Below are 20,166 nucleotides of genomic sequence, written 5' to 3'. Positions count from 1 at the left end.
AAATAAAAACTGTTTTCATATTTAGTTTTATTTGTTCACCATCGTTTGCAGTCTAGCTCCGCTCTGGTTGGTTATAGCAGCAGTCCTGTCCTAGCAGTTGCTGATAAAAATCGTCCTGAGCCGGAAGGATAACCAGTGATACAGTCGACTCGTCTAGAGCTGTTTCGTGTTTTTTTTTTGTTGCGTTACGTTTTGGTTAGGCAGCTGTGATGTGATGGCTCTGCTCTGCTCTGAGTTTGTCTCCTGTTGCAAAAGGCACAAACCGAACACAAACGAACCGAAAGAATGGAAGTGAGGGTGAAATAAGATAAAATCAGATGACCCGTACGATTGTATATATGTAGATGATAATGAAAAGGGTTTCCGGGATACAAATTGAGTTTAAATATGCTTTTCCAGTGAAACGATAAAATATTTGTATTAATACGTCGAAACAACGATGAATATTTTCAATGTGAAAAAAGTATTAATAAGGACCTTTTATTTAATTTGCAGGTATTCACTTCATCGTTGGATAATTTGATAATTGGTAAGAACTGGATATCTGAAAAAAGAATGATGACATTCTACTGTATAATTGACCATTGCCGTTGCCATGCATGGCTGGGTGCATAATTGATAAAAATATACTACAGTTTTCTACGTCATTCGGGTTTTATCAATGAGTGTAAAAGTAAGTACCGTGACTGCTGGTAATTCCGCGCACTTAAGGCACAGACAATGTTATGATGTGTGTAAAAAATTCAAATGGTGAGTTAGAATAACCATAACTTCACCATCGGATAGAATTTTTAGTCCTTTTTATGAGAAAAATATGACAGTTAGTGTAAAGTTCCAATAAACAAGAAAAAAATGCTTCAGCCGGTTACGTGTCAGTGCATATAATTCCGCGCACTAATTTATGACTTGATTATAATTCCGCTCAGACGCGTACATAATTCCGCGCACTATATTTTCATCGTAATAATCACAGACACAAAGTCTAAAAAAGCCCATAGGCAAAATTATTCTAAAATTGAAATGAGTACATTTTAGGTCCGGACTTCTGGTAGGAACTGGAACCATAAACAAACAGACTTAGCAACACAAACAAGCATGTACATAACATCTTGGAGCATAATAAGAAAGAGTGCTAATAATAACACATGGCAACAACTAAATAAAAAATGGACTGCACTCATCAACGATAATAGATTAAAACTGCATAAAGCCGGAAAATGGCTCAAGCAAAAATGTTTGGACAAATTTACTTGAATAGCCTCTAGGCAGTAGATACATTACACGATCGCTACATTTTAAAATTAGCTTAGCGATAATAATTATGTTGATGACTAAAATTTCTTTATTCTTTATTCTTTATTTTTCTGTCACACATATTTACAATTGTTGAAAAGGTATTAAACGCGTTCAGCGTAATTCGATAGTTTAGAGTTTTATTCTCGTTTGTGATCCTGAAATTACGCCATTTCACATTGATCCAAAACTAAAAAAACGTGCGCACATGAATTTTATGTAGGAAAAGTGTTTGTGAAACCATTGCAAGTGTTGCTTAAAATTGAAAGCTCTATCATTTGGTGGAATTCAACTTTTGATTAATCCCCCTAAAAGTAAAATAAAAAATTTATTTTTCGTCATTTTCCATATAACACATTGATGTGTTCTGCAAAGTTTTAGAGCATATTATTAAAATTTTGCTGAAGACAGTAACCTTCTATCTCTTTAGCGAAGATAAAAAAATCCGAAGATTGAAAAAATCGTTAAACTCTGTTTTAGCTCTTTTTGTAATTGTTGTATGACTTTTTCATGTTTTACAAAGTTGTACAAATGGTAAAAATACACTACTATGCCAAATACAGTATACCTCTATGGCGACATCCATTTAGTACGTCACGCAAATTTCGACCAAAAACATCCCCTCCTCCCCCCTTTGTAGAAATTCAATATAAAAAAACCAATTTCGACCCCGATTTACTCAACTAGTATGTATCGGCAGACGGTTACGAATGAAACCTTCTGGATTTTGTAGTATTTTTCATATAGTTTCTAGTTCATGTAATTACTTAGCTGCCGGCTGCCGATAGTCGAGTAATTCGGGGTCAAAATTGGGGAATTTTTTATATTAAAAGTTCTACAGTTCCTAAACAAGCAACCACAGAGTTATACTATATTTAGCAAAGTTGTGTATTTTTCCTATTTGTACAACTTTATAGAACATGGAAAAATCATACAACAACTACAGAAAGAGCTAAAATAGAAAAATTGATTTTAACAATTCATAGAAGTAGAATTTTTCTATCTTCGCTGAAGAGATAGAAGATTACTGACTTCAGCAAAATTTCTCATAATAATATGCTCTAAAACTTCGCAGAACACATCAGTGTGTTATATTGAAACTGAAGAAAACTGAGTTTTTCATTTCACTTGTAGGGGGATTAATCAAAAGTTGAATTACACCAAACGAAAAGATCTTTTAATCTAAAGAAACTGTTGCAAAGGTTCCACAAACCTAAAACCAAGATTTCCTACTCAAAACTCTAGTGGGAACGTTTTGGTTCACTGATTTTGGATCACTGTGCATTTGGTGCTTTTCATTCCGTAAGGTACTGACCGGAATCCTGGTCATTTTCGCAGATTTCCGTACTGAACAACCTTATTGGACTTTCTTCAACGTATCTACAAAGTTTTCTGTAGAGTAATGCATATTCTGCTATCTGTTTTTTCCCCGATATGATCCTGCTACATCCGCGCGGAATTATAAACAACACTAATTTATCTGCTCTTAATTCCGCTCACAACAAATCTTTAAACAAAACAAACAGAAAAATAAGTTATTCATAACTATTTCCATAAAACAGTTAAGTGTACATCTATGTACCTATGTAGCGCAAATTCATCATAAAAAGTACTCTTTTTGGAGCGAAAAAAACCTTCCGATTATTTAGGCCTCCGCTTAGAACAATTGTTAACAACAACATTCGGAAATCACGTTTTGGTCAGCGTGCAATGAAATGGCCTTTGGTTTGGCCAGACGAACGAAGCAAAAGTTGTCAGTTTTTAACAAAAACATTAAAGAAACATGGTATTCCATGATAGTATACTTATTAATGACGTTTTAGTGAAATTTACTGTTGAAAAATAGATTTTTAGGATGAGTGCGCGGAATAATGTGCTGCGCGGAATTACCCGCAGGCACGGTAATAAAATTTTTAAAATAGCAACTTGAAGTTGAAAATTGGACTGATTTTACGAGGCATTCGGGACTGGTTTCGTTTTGCTTTACAACAGTAATGGAATGATTTCATTATATAATTCTAACCTCAATTCTCTAAGGCGGTTTTCTATCAAAAGTTTGTGTTTTTTTCGGAAAGAATCGACTACTTCTCGTCCTTCATCCAAATGTCAATGACAGCGAAAAACCAGAAGATTTTGAAAGGAAATAAAAGAAAGGATTTGACAATGCGATCGAAACCCAATTAGCTGACGATGATTGTAGGCTGGTTCGATAAGACACTAATTCATTCTGATTGTGAGTGAAGGCCCATTGTTCCTTCGTCGGCGGTTGACGATTTGCAATTAAAGTTAACTTGAACAGTCTGCTTGGGACATTTTTACACGCTTTCGTAAATGGTTTTATGAAATACTTTCATTGGATTGAGTGCCTAGTTTTTAATCCTTGCATTCAATAATCACACCCGGAAGTAGCGGGAATGTGGCTGGGCAAGGGCAGTTAATTGTTCTCAATTATCCATTGTCTGCGTTTCTTTATATTTTGCAGCAGGGAAATTTTTCATCGTCTATGGAATTTATATTGTGATTCCAGTGGATAGATCATCTTATTCTAGTTTTCAATTCAAATATTCTGCTGCTGATGCAGGATAATAAGCGTAGACGTTGTCGGCGTAGACTACAACAGTGATTATATGAGTTTGATCCATTTATATAGTATGAAGACATTAATTTATGAACAAAACTTTTCGAAGCTAGAAGGTCACAGTATAGGAAAAATATATTAGATAAATTCAATAGAAGCTTTTATTCACATAAAACCCAACTCTTTCATCGAAAATTGATTTCAAATTCAAATTTAAAAAATTGGTAATTGAATGAAATTCATATTTTTTTGTCAACTGAAATTTGATTGAAAAAATAATAAATCGCAAAAGCACATTCAAGCTTATGCTAAAATGTGAAATATTTTGGCAATTTCGACTGTTGCTCCATACGGGGACCTTCTTATGTGTGATTCAGAGCGAGACGGTCCGGCCACATGGCGCGAGTGTTGCCGGCGACCCCCGTCGTCGGCAGCCGCCCGCAGATATCACATCCGTCTGGGTTTATTCATTTTCCTAGTTCTACCTTTAGTGTGTTTTCCCTTGGTCTCACATCGAATCACTCTGTGCTTAGATAAAGCAAAAGGCGGCGAGTCGCTTTTCCAAACTAAAGAAGAAATAGTTTTTTGCTCTTAGGTATGCGTTTGGTTTATCCGCATGTCTGTTTGGCCTTGCGTACATTTGGCCTCGTGTCCATTTGTTTTGCATCCGTATGTCTAATATTCATTATGCCATGCATCCAGATGCTTAACCCTCTCACGGGTAAGGCCCTCTGTAGACGGGCTTCGCTTTTGGAGCTCCAGAGACACATACGAAATTTATTTTGAATTTCCAATTTTCATTTAGCAGTAGCAAAACAGATTACATGCACATCAAAAGATGTGTTCAAGCATCTAACTGTAACTGATTCGATTGGTCCGATTATTAGAAAGTGGAGTTTCCTATCAAATGTTTGCCCTGCCCTTTCACTCCACAGTGGTCCGGTTTCGAAAAAGTGTGGACAGCAATTGGGTAAAAAATGCGTAATTTTTTAAGGGTGGTATCTTCGGAGAACTTTAATAATAAAATATAGTGAATCTTTTTGCACTATTAGGGTGACCGTTGTTTCGTGTGTTCTACAAAGTTATTCAGTATGCTAAATTACACATTTTCACCGAAGACTGTTTGTCGCTGGGACTCATCTATTTATCTACACTGAAGTCGCTTTTTAAGCGGTTTTGTTATACGCGGTTTTTTTACGCGACTATTTTTACGCGGGTTTCGGAATTTACGCGGTTTTTTACGCGGTTTTCGGAATTTACGCGGTTTTTTACGCGGTTTTCGGAATTTACTCGGTTTTTTTTACGCGGTTTTCGGAATTTACGCGGATGTGCTCAAAACGTCTATTTTTTCGCGTAGTGTTGAAATCCACAAAGTTTTTTTACGCGAAATTTTGTTTTTTTTTACGCGATTTTCGAAATTTACGCGGTTTTTTACGCGGTTTTCGGAATTTACGCGGTTTTCGGAATTTACGCGGTTTATTTACGCGGGACGTATCGTGCGCGTAAAAAGCGACTTGAGTGTATTTATAAAAGAGGCTTATGTCTGTACCAAAAACCAGGTCTCTGACAGGACGTCATAAGAGGCTTATCGGTAACTAAAGACAGGTTCCTGACAGGACGTTATGCTTTCGTAGCAATGGGTTGTAATCTCAGTCACCTCACCGGTCGACTGCTCGATTGCTCAACTAGTTGACTAGACAGCTCAACTGGACTGGTCGATTAGACTACTTAATTTGATTGCTCGACTGAAATGCTTAACTGAACTGCTCGACTGAACTGTTCGATTCGACTGCTCGACTAAACTGCTTGATTGGACAGATCGACTTGACTGCTTGACTGAACAGCTCGATTTCACTGCTCGAGTGGACTACTCGACTTAACTACCCGATCCGACTGCTTGACACATTTGCTTGACTTACTACTCGACCCGACTGCTCGACTTAACTGCACGATTGAACTGCTCGACTGGACTGTTCGATTCGACTGCTCGACTGGACTGCTTGACTGGACAGCATGATTCATCTGCTCGACTAGACTGCTCAACTCAACTGTTCGATTCGACGCTCGACTAAACTGCTCAACCGGACTACTCGACCCAATTGCTCGACTCGACTGCTCGAATGAACTGCTTGACTGGACAGCATGATTCAGCTGCTCGACTCAACTGTTCGATTCGACGCTCGACTCAACTGCGTGATTCCACTGCTCGACTGGACTACTCACTCAATTGCTCGGCTCGACTGCTCGAATGAACTGCTTATCTCTACTACTCGATTGAACTATTCGAATCGGCTGCTCGAGTCAACTGCTCAACCCGATTGCTCGATTCAACTGCTCGAGTGTCTAACTCGATTTGATTGCTCGAGTTAACTGACAGCTTGATTCAACAGCTTGACTAGACTGCTCGATTTAACTGCTCGACTTAGCCTCTCAACCCGACTGCTCCCTCAGCTACTTGATATTCGACAGTTCGACTTAACTACTCGACTGGACTACTCGACTCAAGTGCTCGCCTGGACTACTCGACTTAAGTGCTCGACTGGACTACTTTACTCAAGTGCTCGACTGGACTACTCGACTTGATTGCTCGACTCAGCTGCTCAACTGGATTACTCGACTCAACTGCTCGAATAAACTGTTCGATTGGACTACTCGACTCAACTGCTCGATTCAACTACTCGACTCGACTTCTAAAATGAACTGCTCGACTCGACTGCTCAAATGAACTACTCGACTCTACTTTTAGACTAAATCACTTGGTCCGACTACTTGGTTAAACCATTCGATTCGACTCCTCGACTCAAGTGCTCGACTAAACTTCTCAATTTAACTGCTCGATTAAACTGTTCGACAGGACTGCTCGATTTAACTGCTCGACTTGACTACATGACTCGACCACTCAATTCAATTGCTCTACTCGACTGCTCGACTCAACTGCTCGACTCAACTGCTCGACCGGACCGCTTGACTGAGCAGCTTGATTTAACTTCTCGACAAGACTGCTCGACTTGACTGTTCTCTACTGTTAACTCTACTACTCGATTGAACTATTCGAATCGGCTGCTCGAGTCAACTGCTCAACCCGATTGCTCGATTCAACTGCTCGACTCGCCTGCTCAACTCGATTGCTTGTTGCGATATCATATGGTCGGTGTTAAATCAGACCGGACCAAGTCGCAACAAAAGCAAACGCAGTTTTCTGAATTCTGAACAGACATTTATATAAGTTAATAACTAAATGAAATATATGAAAAAAGTCGTACTATTCAAAATTTATTTTTTTAGTTTCGGGCAACTTCGCACGAACCAGACAACCATTAGGTGAAAGTACTATATTTTGTCTATAAAAAAAATATTTCCATCAGGAGATCTCCAACGGAATCTCAGAAAAAAACAGTTGGAAAATGTGTTCTTTTTGATAAAATTTTTTATAGCTCGTTAAGGAAAAGAGATAGAGAGTTACTGTATTTACTGTATGTACTGCTTGTTTTAATATGTTCTACAACTTTGTTGAAGACACCGTACCTTTTTGAACGCATTTAAATAAACGAAAGTTTTTATCACCCTAATGAAAAAAAAATCGCAATAGTACACGTACAAACACATAATTTTTTAGGCATAGTGTTTTGGAGAAGTTTAATAATAAAATGTAGCGCATCTTTTTGTACTATTAAGGTGACCGCGAATTACACTATTAGGATGATATGAACTTTTGTTTTTTTAAATGATATCAAAAAAATTTTTTCTTCTAAAAGTTGCAGAACATACTAAAATAAGCAACTTTGCTGAATATAGTAACTATGTATCTCTTGCTGGTTGCGAAATATAATGAGGTGTTTAAAAAGAGCACTTAAAAATCAATAACTTTGCACACGATTTTTTTTATTGCTTTCAAATATTCTGCAAAGTTATTCAGTATGCTAAAATACACATTTTCTGTGAAGACTGTTTTTCACTAAGATACATATTTAATGAGTTACAAAATTTAAAAAAAAAATTACACATTTTTCAATTGTTTTTTCTGAGATTCCTTTGGAGATCTTCTGATGGAAATATTTTTTTTTAGACAAAATATAGTAGTTTCACTTAATGGTTGTCTGGTCTGCGCGAAGTTGCCTGAAATTGAGAAAATTTTTTTGAGTTGAACGATTTTTTTATATATTTTATAATTTAATAAATATGCATCCTAGCGACAAACGGCCTTCAGAGGAAATGTGTATTTTAGCATACTGAATAACTTTGTAGAACACTCAAATGCTATCAAAGAATCGTGTATAAAGTTATTTTGAACACATCATTATATTTCGCAACCGGTAAGAGATAGATAGTTACTATTTTCAGCAAAGTTACTTATTTTAGCACAGTCTACAAAACTCGAGTGAGTGTTCGAGTGGAGTTAACTAGAAGTGTTACACGAAACAGAAATGGAAATTCGAACAATGGAATTTCTGAAAACCGGCAAATAATTTTTTTTTCATTTTCGTCTTTCTTTTCGTCGGTTTTTGCAAGGAAAATAATAACGTCTATATGAAAAGCAAGAATAGATTTAGTTTTCACATTTAAACTTTAAATAAAAATGCTTGAAACGCATTTTTTTTGATCGAATAAAAAAATCTCTGTTTTTTTTCGCTCCCCCCTTCAATTGCCCAACACCGGTAGGACAAAAACTTTATAAAATAGTTGTAATGGCCTTATTTAAAAATAAGCAAAAATTCGTATCACTCTAACAGATGACTTCACGGTCACCCTAATAGTGTAAAAAGATGAGCTATATTTTATTATTAAAGTTCTCCGAAGACTCCACCCTTAAAAAATTACGCATTTTTTACTCAATTGCTAATGTCTGCACTTTTTCGAAACCGGACCACTGTGCACTCCTGTATGAATAACCACATTTGTGGATGTGAATGAGTGAATCATCCAAGAAACCTAGATGTGAGTAAGTTTATCTAGAGCCGTTCATTTAAGTAAATTCTGGTTTTTGGTGAAACTATTATTGTATTGTTTTCACAACAGGTTTATTTGCATTTTTTGTATTGATAATGATAAGAGTTGCTTTTTCATGGGAAACACTTTCCGAAAGACACAGAAAAGCGTTCAATAGTGAAGAAGTAGTTTCCTGTTTTTGAATCGAACCAATCACATTCAACTTAGACTCGAATACCTTCTTATGGCACACAATTATAGATAAAAGTTGGATCATATAGATGTGAAACTTTATGCTCCATAGCAGTGACAGTTGCTGCTTTTTATCCATTTCATAACCGTAAGGAGTGTTTTTCATTTGCTCGTTTTGGGCCGCGCAACTAGCATGAAGTTCCGGTTGTCTGACAATTGGGCATAGCACAATGCGCTCTCACCAAATAAACGTCAACTCGCCGAACTTGCGAAGCAACTAGCTAAATAACAATGTACGAGCTGGCAAACTTTTCCCATTAGTAAGGTCGTTCCAGAGAAATCTGAAAGCCTTAATGAAATGGCGCTTGCATTTAGTTTTCGTGCATACCTCTATTGCTAGCTTCAAACAGCTTCTTTTTTACCAAAATGTGAAACGAGAAACGAGTTCATTTATTTTATTTCACCATAAAACTTTAACTTCATCAACCAAGATTTCTTCCTGCTAGTAAATTCATACTGTAGTCCTATCTCTTTTGGCGTTCTGTACTGCTTATGATGGTTAATTTTTCTCATCACAACCACGAAGGCTTTCAAACGTTGTTGGTTGCGAATTCTCACTTTCCGAAAGACACAGAAAAGCATTCATTTTTCTCGCCCTGTCATTTCAGGCAAATAACAAATGGTACCAAAGTGTCGCCCGTAGGCTCGAAACGATAATGGGTCCATGACAGGGCAAAACAAAGTGCAGACTGTTCTCGCAGCCGCGGTGGATGGCGGTGCGGTGGTTGTGTCATGGCTAATTTTGCAGGAGATTTGAACTTCGAAAGCGATAACGGTTTGCACTAGGGCTGCTGTCGTGGCTGATGTCGTCTTTTTTTGCAAAGCATTTTTTCTGCATTGTCATGTCAAAACATATAAGCATATGTGTTGTTGCGAATTCACTTGATGGTGTTCTTTAATTTATTTATATTACTTTCCTAGCACTAAGCAGGTTGATAACCATGCGTCTCCATTGTGGTAAGAATACAAGCGGGGCTTCGCATTACCGTTACATTAGAGTGTTGTCATTCGCCTCCAACGGCATAGTACCCATCATGGAAGCTGTGAAATGACGGTAGTTAAACTGCAGACGAGACTTGAACCTTCTGCCTTAGAACTGAAATTGATTGAAAACAATTTCCTCTCCGGTTGGATGGCACTTCTTTATTCAATTGTTGTATAAAGAATAGATAATCCTACAAGACAAATAAAAGCGACGGCCGCTGTAAATCCGTTGATGGCGGCGAATTTAATTTTAGCTCACCATGAATCGTTCAGTTCGAGCTTGAGCAGTTTTGTAGTCCTCAGTTTTTATTTGAAAAAACTCTTCCTCATGATTTGATCATTCCATTTGAATTGAATTTATAAATTGAATTCCACGAAACAGGTTTCAATAACTTTGTAATGTAGCTATACAGAGCAAACATTTTTTTTTTAACAGGACAGCATGGTTGTCAAACCGCGTATAAAAATTGAGCTCGCAACATCGAGCATACGTGAAATAGCATCGAAACAATGAACAGTAAAGTAGGTCAAGTTCCTCGAAATAACTCTGCCAGCTCATTAAACAATCCCAATTTACCCTCCAGCCCAGCTGACATGTATCGCTGGAAGGCGCACCCGGCCAGTAGGTAACTGACGATGATGGCCTTTTCACGCTTCCTTTCTTTCTATACTGCTTATTTCCCGCTCGCTGCTGTGAGGAAGAAAACCAATTGAATATCGGCTAGCCACATGAAAGTGCACCGCAACCATGTTGACAGTAGCGACAGGAACAGGACAGCAGCGAGGGAGTGTAAGGTTAAACAACCGTCCCTAATAGCATGGCATATTTTTTAACATAACTGAAATACCCAGCACTAAACTTAAGGTACGTTGCACATTTTGCCTTCCGTTTGCGCTCGGTTTGACACATTCAAGAGCTTTTGCAGACGACGAACGAGCGTTATCAACAATCGCTTTCATTATTCCGTTGTGTGTATTTCTGCTGGTAGTTTTAACCGAAATGCTTTTACGCATATTCAATTTAAGCTGAATCCGGGACCATGCGATATATGGGCAGTTATGAGGCAGTTAGGAGTTATAGAAATAGAAAAGATTTTCGTGAAAATTGCCAAATTTAGTGAAAAAATGTTGAAGGTTAAAAAAGTTACAGCCAATTTTGTGAATTTTGCGGTGCTAAAAATGAAGTAGATTTTGGAGTAAAATGGAGTAAAATTTCCTACCAAATTAAGCCAGTGGTTATGAAAATAGATACCAATTTTTATTTTATTTGACAAAATGTCCAACATTTTTTGGCATTACTGCTCGTTTAATACAGCCAGGATCAGGACTTCCCGATCCTTTTTTCTACCGCATTCACACCACCGCGCAATCATATTCACACCGTCCGTTTAGTGGTGGAATACGAACGCTACGCATAACACAACTAGCAGCTTGCTCAGTCATACCTCCGTATTGAACAGTAGAACGAATGCGTTCTTAACTTTTTCAACATTTTCTTTTCGATCAAGTTTCCTTTGCCGTTTGGAGTCACCCTGCTAACGCAAAGCAAGCGCGCTATACAATTCAATAGTACAAAAAAACAACCACTACATGTGCATGGAGGAAGTCGGTCGGACTCCGTCCAATACAAACGAACATTTTGCTTGGCGACAAACTATTACTGTGGGTAGCCGATTTGGAGACAAAAAGAGAAACGAAAAAATATCTCACCTTATGGTTCCAGTCAGTTTGCAGTTTACACTCTTTTGGCTTCTCTTGAGAGGCCCCATGAATTATAAGACGGCAGCAGTGCAAGCGGCAGATTGACTGGATTCAAAAGACAGTCAAATGATCTTGTCAAAAAAGCGCAATTTGAATGCGGAAAGCGTACGCATTCTCGCAGTCACATTCAGCATGCGATCCCTTTTCAATCGCTGGCCTCGGTTATCCGCACGTTGAGTTTTATTTTTACCCCGTATAATGAATATTTTTTTGCGAAAAGCCTTTTCATATGCTTTGTTTCTGAACTGAACTGAACTTGAATGATTTTTATCATTGATTAACCTCCCTGAGGTCAGAAACTTGTTTTCTCACAAAATCGTGGTTTTACAGGAGCGGCGTTTTATTCCGGCAAGGTTCTTCCACGCCGCACTGGAATGTTTACGTGCTCGATCGTTTTTCGGCCACTTCCCGCGGTCGGATCATTACAAAATTAGTATCAAAATAAGCGGAAAACACTGCAGAATCAAAATCTGAAGTAAAATATTTATGACTTTTTCAAAAATTCTAGTCGTTTATGTCCCCTTAAATCAATCCCAAAATACACAAGGTTCTTAACGGTCAAACTACCCGAGCAAGGTTTGTCAACAAAAATATATCAAACTTATTACATATTTTGCTGTAGATATCAACCAGAAAACATGTTTGGCTACCAAGTTCAAATATTACTTATGATGTATCAGACTTTGCTTTCATTTTGTTTTTATTTTTTATTGAAAGAAAACGTGTTGACATATTTTATTTGAGGGGGTTAGAAGGAAAGGGGTGTAAGTGACAAAATTGAAAAAATCGAGATAATGATAGGAAACGATACTTTGAGCATGGTTTTATGCATGCTAGAAAATTCATGTCAAAATTTTACCGTTTAATGACTTTTTTAGTAACATGAAAAAAAAGAGCAAAATTAAAGTTGGGTTTCGCTTGGAAGGAAAGGGGTGTAAGTGCATTATATGAGCAATTCCAACTCAACTAACAAAACGGTTTGTCTTGAATATTATTTAGGGTAATCAACTTATTTTGGACCCCATCGGTAGCTATACATAATTTGGACACTTCCATTTGATTTTGCTGTAAGTGTTCAAATTATATACGGCTGCTGATGGGGTCCAAAATACGTTGGTTACCCTATTGGAATGAAATTTTGCTGATATGTTGAATGCCATGCAAGGATTCATTTTCCATGAAACATAATTATTTTCGTTGAGAGTACATTTTCAAAAGGGTGTATTTATTAAATCAGATTTTTTTTTCAAAATATCGTATCTCGAAAACTACTCATTTGTTAAAAATCACGTCAATGGGAAAGTTGTAGGAAATTAAGTGTATTTTCGGAAAATAATACACTAAAAAAAACTGCAAAATCAAGACAAAAATCATAAAACTTGAATTATCGCAACACATGTCAAATATTTAATCATAAAACGTGAATTATGACAAATATTTTATGAAGTTTTCCTCCTTCCGGTGTGGGTTCATTGAAGGCGGGGGAGGGTCGAAAAATAAAAAAAGAGGTTTCTTTAATCAAGCAAAACACCGTTTTAGGGGTTACATACAGTTTAAATTCTAGATAAATCGACGTCTAACAACGTTTCCGCTTTGGAAAAAAGCAATAAGATCATGAGCTATCATGATCACCCAGGCAGCAATGTGAGTTTTATTATACTGTTATGGCGGTTTTAATGACCAATTCTGGTCTCAAATGCCATCATAAGATTGTAATAAAACCCAAATTGTTACTTGGAAAGGTAACTACAAGAAGGAGATATATAAAAATTCCGAACTATATTCTAAATCATGTTAAAAATGCAAGTCACTTGGACAACATTATCGAAGAGCGCAACATTTTAGAGAGTCATTATCGCAATATACAGCACACACAAATATTCTATATGCTGGCGCCAAGTAGTGAGGCAATTTTATACTATTTTCCATACTATCTACAAAGCTTCTATTCTGGTTACTTGTATCATAATATATAACATATACACATATACGCTAGCGCCAACCGATGAGAAAATTCTGAACTATTTTCCATATCATCTTGAAGGTGATAGTCACTTGAGTAAACTTCTCGAAAATCTCTACTTTCTACGTAATCACTAGCGTAAGTAACAGCCCATACAGTAATATTACCAATACGGTAACGTCACGTAGTGAGATAATTCTGCACTATTTTCTATACCATCTGCAAGGCTGATATTACTCGAACAACTTTCCCTAAGAAAATGATATCTTATGTTGCACGGATTATGAGTTATAGCACATAAAACGAGGCAGTATATACACTAGCGCCGCACGTTGAGAATATTCTGAACTATTTTCAGTGCCATCTTCGAGATGACAGTCATTTGAACAAGCTTTCCGAAGACCGCAATTTTCTAAATAGTCAGTAGCGTAAGGCTGTATGCCTACACAAAAATATTACATATGCACTAGCGCCACGTAGCGAGAAAATCCTGAACTACTATTGCCTGCCCGCTAACCTACCTTTCAATAAAGTTGATGGTAATATGATTCCAAGATATGCACTTGCACCCTTTTTACTCCAAGTAGTAATTCCTTACAATCGCTTGGAATGAAAGGGGTACAAGTGCATAACTTAGAAGGAAAGAGGTGTAAATAAATCTCATAAATCCCGAAAATCAAAATGCTTTTCCAAGATTTCAATAGAATTTAATAAAGTAAAGATAACAGAACCATAGTGCGTCATTAGTTTTTTATTACATAACCTGACGAATTTTGTAGATGATGTTAACTTTGGATACGATTTTCTCGAAATTTACTTTTTGTCACTTATACCCCTTTCCTTCTGAGCCATTCATTTATGATGTAAACAAACCTGCAATATTTAAATTAACCTATTTTTACATAATTTAAAATGGTCAGTTCAAATTATATGATGATAGCAATATGATGATGGTATGATGGCAAAATGACAACTAATTCATCATTAATATTGCGTAACAGCAAGATAAGTATTTCTTTGATATTGTTGATAGCAAACGTAGTATTCAATTTAATTCCACCGCGTGGAATTTTTGCACTCAATTTTGATATTTTAACCACTAAGTCGATCAAAATGAAATCATACTGAGTAATCAAATTCCGTTGCATCAAGGTATCAAATTTTTTTTCTCAATTTGCTCTAAAATTTTCACTGACCATACCGTTTATCTTTTAATTAGGGTATTGTCGTTATCGTCGGGCCACAATTACGGTCGGGCCATCACGATTTTACAGTTTTAGTAACTCGTATATCTATGATACAACCATTGTAAAACTTCTTACTGTGATAGCTAACTTTTCACACTATTGTGAGTTTCAATCGTGTATTCAGAATTCAGTCACCCGTACAGAATTCAGTGACTAAATCTTACAAAAAAAGTTTTCCAGGTGCAATAAACTTTTTTTCAAGAAATGATTCATGAAATGCAATTATCGAGATAAATTTTGAAAATGTATGAAGTGTGTTGTGCTGCACACGAAGACTATAGAAAAATCCCCTCCAGTAAGGTGTTTGGGAAGGCTAAGGTGAAATACTAGAAAAGCGCTATTTGTAAAGTTCGGGCCACTTGAGTAGTCATGGTTGGGCCACCATAATTTTAAGCACAGAAGCGCAATAATCGCTAGAGAATATCAGTCATGTAAAAAGTGATGAAACAAAGCAAAATTAATACGATAAAAACCTAGATTTTTGTTGCTTTTTGCATTGTAGTTGTACACTTCGGAAAAGACGATTGTAGCAATATTGATTTTACAAGATCGCTAAAATTTCATTAAAATGCAATTAAAAATAAGGTATTTGTACCTATATGAGCCGTTGTTCACGGCATTCATTCTTTTCATGTCACTATATAGAATTTCAATACGTATGTCTTAGATTTTCTGCGGTGACCCAACCTGTGCAACATGGCCCGACTGTGACAACATTTTTTGTCTTCACGTAAATGCTTACAACTTTTTTATTCTTCAAGCAATCAGTTCAAAACTTTCCGGAAATATACCTTATTTTTAGACCTTTGCAACGATGTATTAAGATTTCCAAAATTCCTTTTGAAACGAAAGTTATGGGCGAATTCCAAAACGTTGCCCAACCACGACGATACTGCCCTACGTTCTCGGTGTTAAAATCCTGGGACCAACAGAACGATTGAAATAATATTGCCATCACAATCCGATTGGATGGATGTATACAGTTCGAGATTGTAGTAAGTAACTATATATTTTATCCTTAATCCTCGTACGTAGAATTTCATCTCTACCTCTGAACATGAAACATGCACAAATTGATGTCATTTATACCGCCCTACACTGAGAAAACTTTTCGTATAGTTTCTATGTGTCCCACACATAGATTTTTGCAATGTGCCCAATTAATGAACTTTATATGCCAAACAGTTATAATTTATGGGTACGCGAAACTTTTGCACATACTATTCATATGCGCATATTCTTTATGTGTATAATTGCACATACTATTCATATCCGTATAATTTTTATGTGTATTTCTAGGCTTATATGTTATATGGATTGTGCTTATATGTGACACATGATAATTATCTGCAATTTCATATGGAAATTTACCATTAGTTATGTGCAGAATATTTTCAGTGTAAAAGCCGCCTTCGATCGTATAGATGAAGGAATATTTCTAAATAATATTTCACGACTTGGGGCTTCTCGTCGATTCGTCGAACGCGGCTCCTTTACCTACGCGGCAGTGTCTTACGCGTTAAGCTTGGTACTTGTATACCTTCCCATTTTACAAATAATTCAGGGGTGCCGCAAGGAAGCAACATGGGAGCGTTATTATTCATGCTGTTCTTGAACTACGTCACTCTGTTATAAACATCTGATTGTAAACTAATATATGCTGATGATCTATAAGGCCATTACAAATATTTTTTAAAGTTTTTGTCCTACCGATGCTAGATAACTCAAGGGGGGGGGGGGGTGACTCTGCCGGTTTTCGGAAGTTACATTATTTGTACTTCCATTTTTTTTTCGTGCTAGAAGCGTTAACACTCCGTACACTCTTTTTTCGAGTTCTTTAGGCTGTAAAACCCACAGATAATTGATTTTATACAAACAGTTTTGACTCAAGTTGCCCCCCGATTTTTAGAGCAAATTTTGGAGGGCGCATTTATTTTCATGTGTATTATATTTGAAGATCGAAACTATCGAAAACTATCGATTGTTCAAAAATTATGTCGAAGCAAAAGTTGTAGAAAATTGATTTCTAAACATTAAAAAATTATGCACTGAAAAAACTCTTTTACCAGTTCTTAAAAACTTTGAGAATAAAACCAAAAATAAAAATATCAAAAATATAGAAGTAAAATATTGAAAATATAGAAGTAAAGGGTGTCCCACATCACATTGCATCACGGAAGAAACGCTGTAAAAAACTTCCTAATTGACCGATCCTTTTCAAATTTTCAGACAATAAAATATAACCCATTAGTAAGCTTTTGACATATCTATTTCATTCAACTTCAGTACCATAACCGTATGCTCGCACCTTACGCTTAACTCCATTCAAAAAGCTTTGTGCAACATCTCGTTGCAGCTTCTTTTGTACGGAAACCTACTTTTTCTTCATGTCTTCCTCAAATTTGACACCCTTAGGATGCTTCCGTAGTTCCTACTTTATAATAGGCCAGTATTTTTCATTGAGCCTTGAGTTTTATTCTCATTATGGTGATTGACAAAATATTCGTTTGCTCCGGTTTTGATAAATGAATTTCTAATTTTTCTAATTTCGGAGTTTACTTATACAAAAGCTATTAATCTCATTTTATGTAGGGCCTAATTATTCACGATTGATTTTCATTTTATGTAGGGGGACTATATTCACGATTGAGCCATGAATACCAAGTTGTATCAAAAAATTCTTTTATTATGTGAAATGTATGTGGAATGGCAGTACATTAAGAATTATCTTTCAGAAAATAAGATACTGTATGTTCGGGTTGATGAAACTCTTGTAACATTTGGAGAGAGTGATTACTGGAGCCTAAAATTCGTGCATACAATTAATATTTGCTAATAATTATTGTCAATTTTTGATACCTGAATATCACTATCTCCTCTGTAATTTTTACAAGGCATTGAATTTGTTCACTATGAAGAAACTTGCTGCATGCTGTTGGCCACATAGACAGCTTGGTTGCCGGTCTTGCATTCGCGGCGCGAATGATTATTCACGACAATATCTTAAAAACTTGTAGATTCCATCTGTCTTACAGCTACCAATAAAGAACAAAGACAAAACTATTAGCAAGCTTCATTAAAAACACTCAGATAAAACAGGAAACTTTCAGCAAGCTACCAACATCAAAAGGCAAAGTATCTGTCAAAGATATATCTTTCTATTCAACACTATTTTCTTTTCGTTATTGGAGCCTGTGTTTATCACAAGACTTTACAATTTTTAGAGCTAAACTTCCTAGACAGATTGCATACTTTTACAATCAAAAGCTTGAAACGGAAAAATGAAAGAGGAAACATGCATATCGAAGTACAGTGGTATAGCACGATGGTGATTTGATCTGGAGCAATACAGAAACAAAGTACATCCCGGATATTGAAAACCGTGCAACCATGCGACGGGAAACAAAACCGACACACCTCGGGAGGATGTTAAATTTCTGGTAGACAGTGCGTACAGCCACCATGGTTGATCAGCAACATTAAAGCACATTGTGTGAATATTATTTTCTGTGTAATTTAAAGACTTTTTTTTATTAGTTTTGAGAATGAATTCTTTTTTCCATCAATCCATTTCCATTACGCTCTTCCACTATCACGTCTTTCTTTTGATTCTACTCAAAAGCATTTTCTTTAGTTTACTATTATTTATCGTAAAAACGCATTGTCCTGAATCAGCATTAAAAGTCCATCTCCGTTCATAAAGCGAACGTGATGGGAGCCAGTCCTGCTAACATCTTATCTCCACACCATAACCACCGTGAAAGCCGTTGTTGGTGGAGTTTTCGGTTAAATCAAAACGAATTAGACGGAACCATATTTTTCGCACTTGCTGCGGAGGAAATGAAACACCACCATCCAGCCAGCTTAGGCGGAACCCCACTCACAGCGGCTGACGGCCGAAGCATCCGACTATGCTACAAACAACAACCGAGGCACTATCCGAGCAAACCATCTGGGAACCCATCGGAACTGACAGTTTGGAAGCGAAAAAAAAAATCGTAATTCAATGCGTGGCACGAGGGGATCGGGGAAGATATAACAACTTTTTTAGAATATATACAAGCCTGCCTGAGCCGGATGTGCCTATTTGGTTCTCAAGATTGGATGGCCCGTTGCCAGACTAAGGAGCGGTGTTTACCAATCCTTTTTCTGCTTACTACTTAACGTGACAAGGGTACAAGTAGTGAAAGAACAATTTTCCTGTTATTTGAATTTGTATTGTTTTATATTGGGCGTTCAAGAGTTTAGCGACTCGGGAAGTGGTTGAAAATGTAATATCCTCAATTCGTCTCAGCGAAAAAATGTCGGGATATGGAAAGCATCCGCACGAAATTGAAAGGAGACACCCGAACACGCAGCATTCGCATCCTTTGAAAAGTGTATTATCACTTCTAGGCGTGGAAACATCCAACATTAGTAGCGCGGTTTGTTTGAAAGGTTTGGCGGTATTCTTTGAATCTGCCTCAAAAGAAGTTCCATTTAAAGATGACCAATAAATGAATTTATGCTGTTTATATCAGCTTTTTCGTGCTTTTCTTTGGTAGCTTTTTAGTAGCTAGCTAGATTGTTCATTAAGGCCGTTACAAATATTTAAAAAGTTTTTGTCCCTCCGCTGTAGGGTCACTAAAGGGGGGGGGGGAGGGGTGGTCGAAAAAAAATTATAATTATAAAAAATATTATTTTCCATGCAAAAATCTACGAAAAAAAGACAAAACCGTTTTTGCCCCCCGATTTTTCAAGCCAATTTCCAAGGGGGGTGACATAAACTTTAAAAATAATTTGCAATAGCCTAACTTATATTTCGTTACAATCTGAGCAATTTGCAATGACGTAGTTTACCAATTGTCATTGTTATTCCTGGAAATCACAAAGAATTTAAAATCCCCAGCATACGATAATTTCATACATTTTAGAGTAAAATTGATATCGTTCAACTAAAAGAGAAAAATATACGGGCCTAAATGATTGCCTTGTAGCACACAAGACGTGCTGGAGCATGGCGAAGAGATAATGCTTTGACGAACAGCGTCTCGAGCTTGAAAAGCTTACCACGCTGTGTATTTTAACTCTCTGTTAACCTTTAGCTTCAAGTATTATATTTCGCATTCCAGTTTCCAGCTTTCACTTTCGCGTTTTCCTTTGTTTTTCACTCAGCGCTTTCC

General features: G+C 36.7%; 1 protein-coding gene across 1 annotated transcript in view; it reads left to right on the top strand.

Annotated features, from left to right (window-relative positions):
* Positions 1-495: 495 nt before the first annotated feature.
* Positions 496-20,166, top strand: part of LOC128744512 (adenylyl cyclase 78C) — a 108,644-nt gene continuing 88,973 nt past the window's right edge. The window contains exon 1 of the mRNA XM_053841574.1: positions 496-529. The gene's annotated coding sequence lies outside the window, so the exon portion shown is untranslated. The remainder of the gene's footprint in view (positions 530-20,166) is intronic.

Source organism: Sabethes cyaneus, chromosome 3, assembly GCF_943734655.1.
Source record: "Sabethes cyaneus chromosome 3, idSabCyanKW18_F2, whole genome shotgun sequence".
Classification (NCBI taxonomy): Eukaryota; Metazoa; Arthropoda; class Insecta; order Diptera; family Culicidae; genus Sabethes; species Sabethes cyaneus.
Note: the sequence above shows the minus strand (reverse complement) of the source record. Positions and strands in the feature narration are given on the sequence as shown.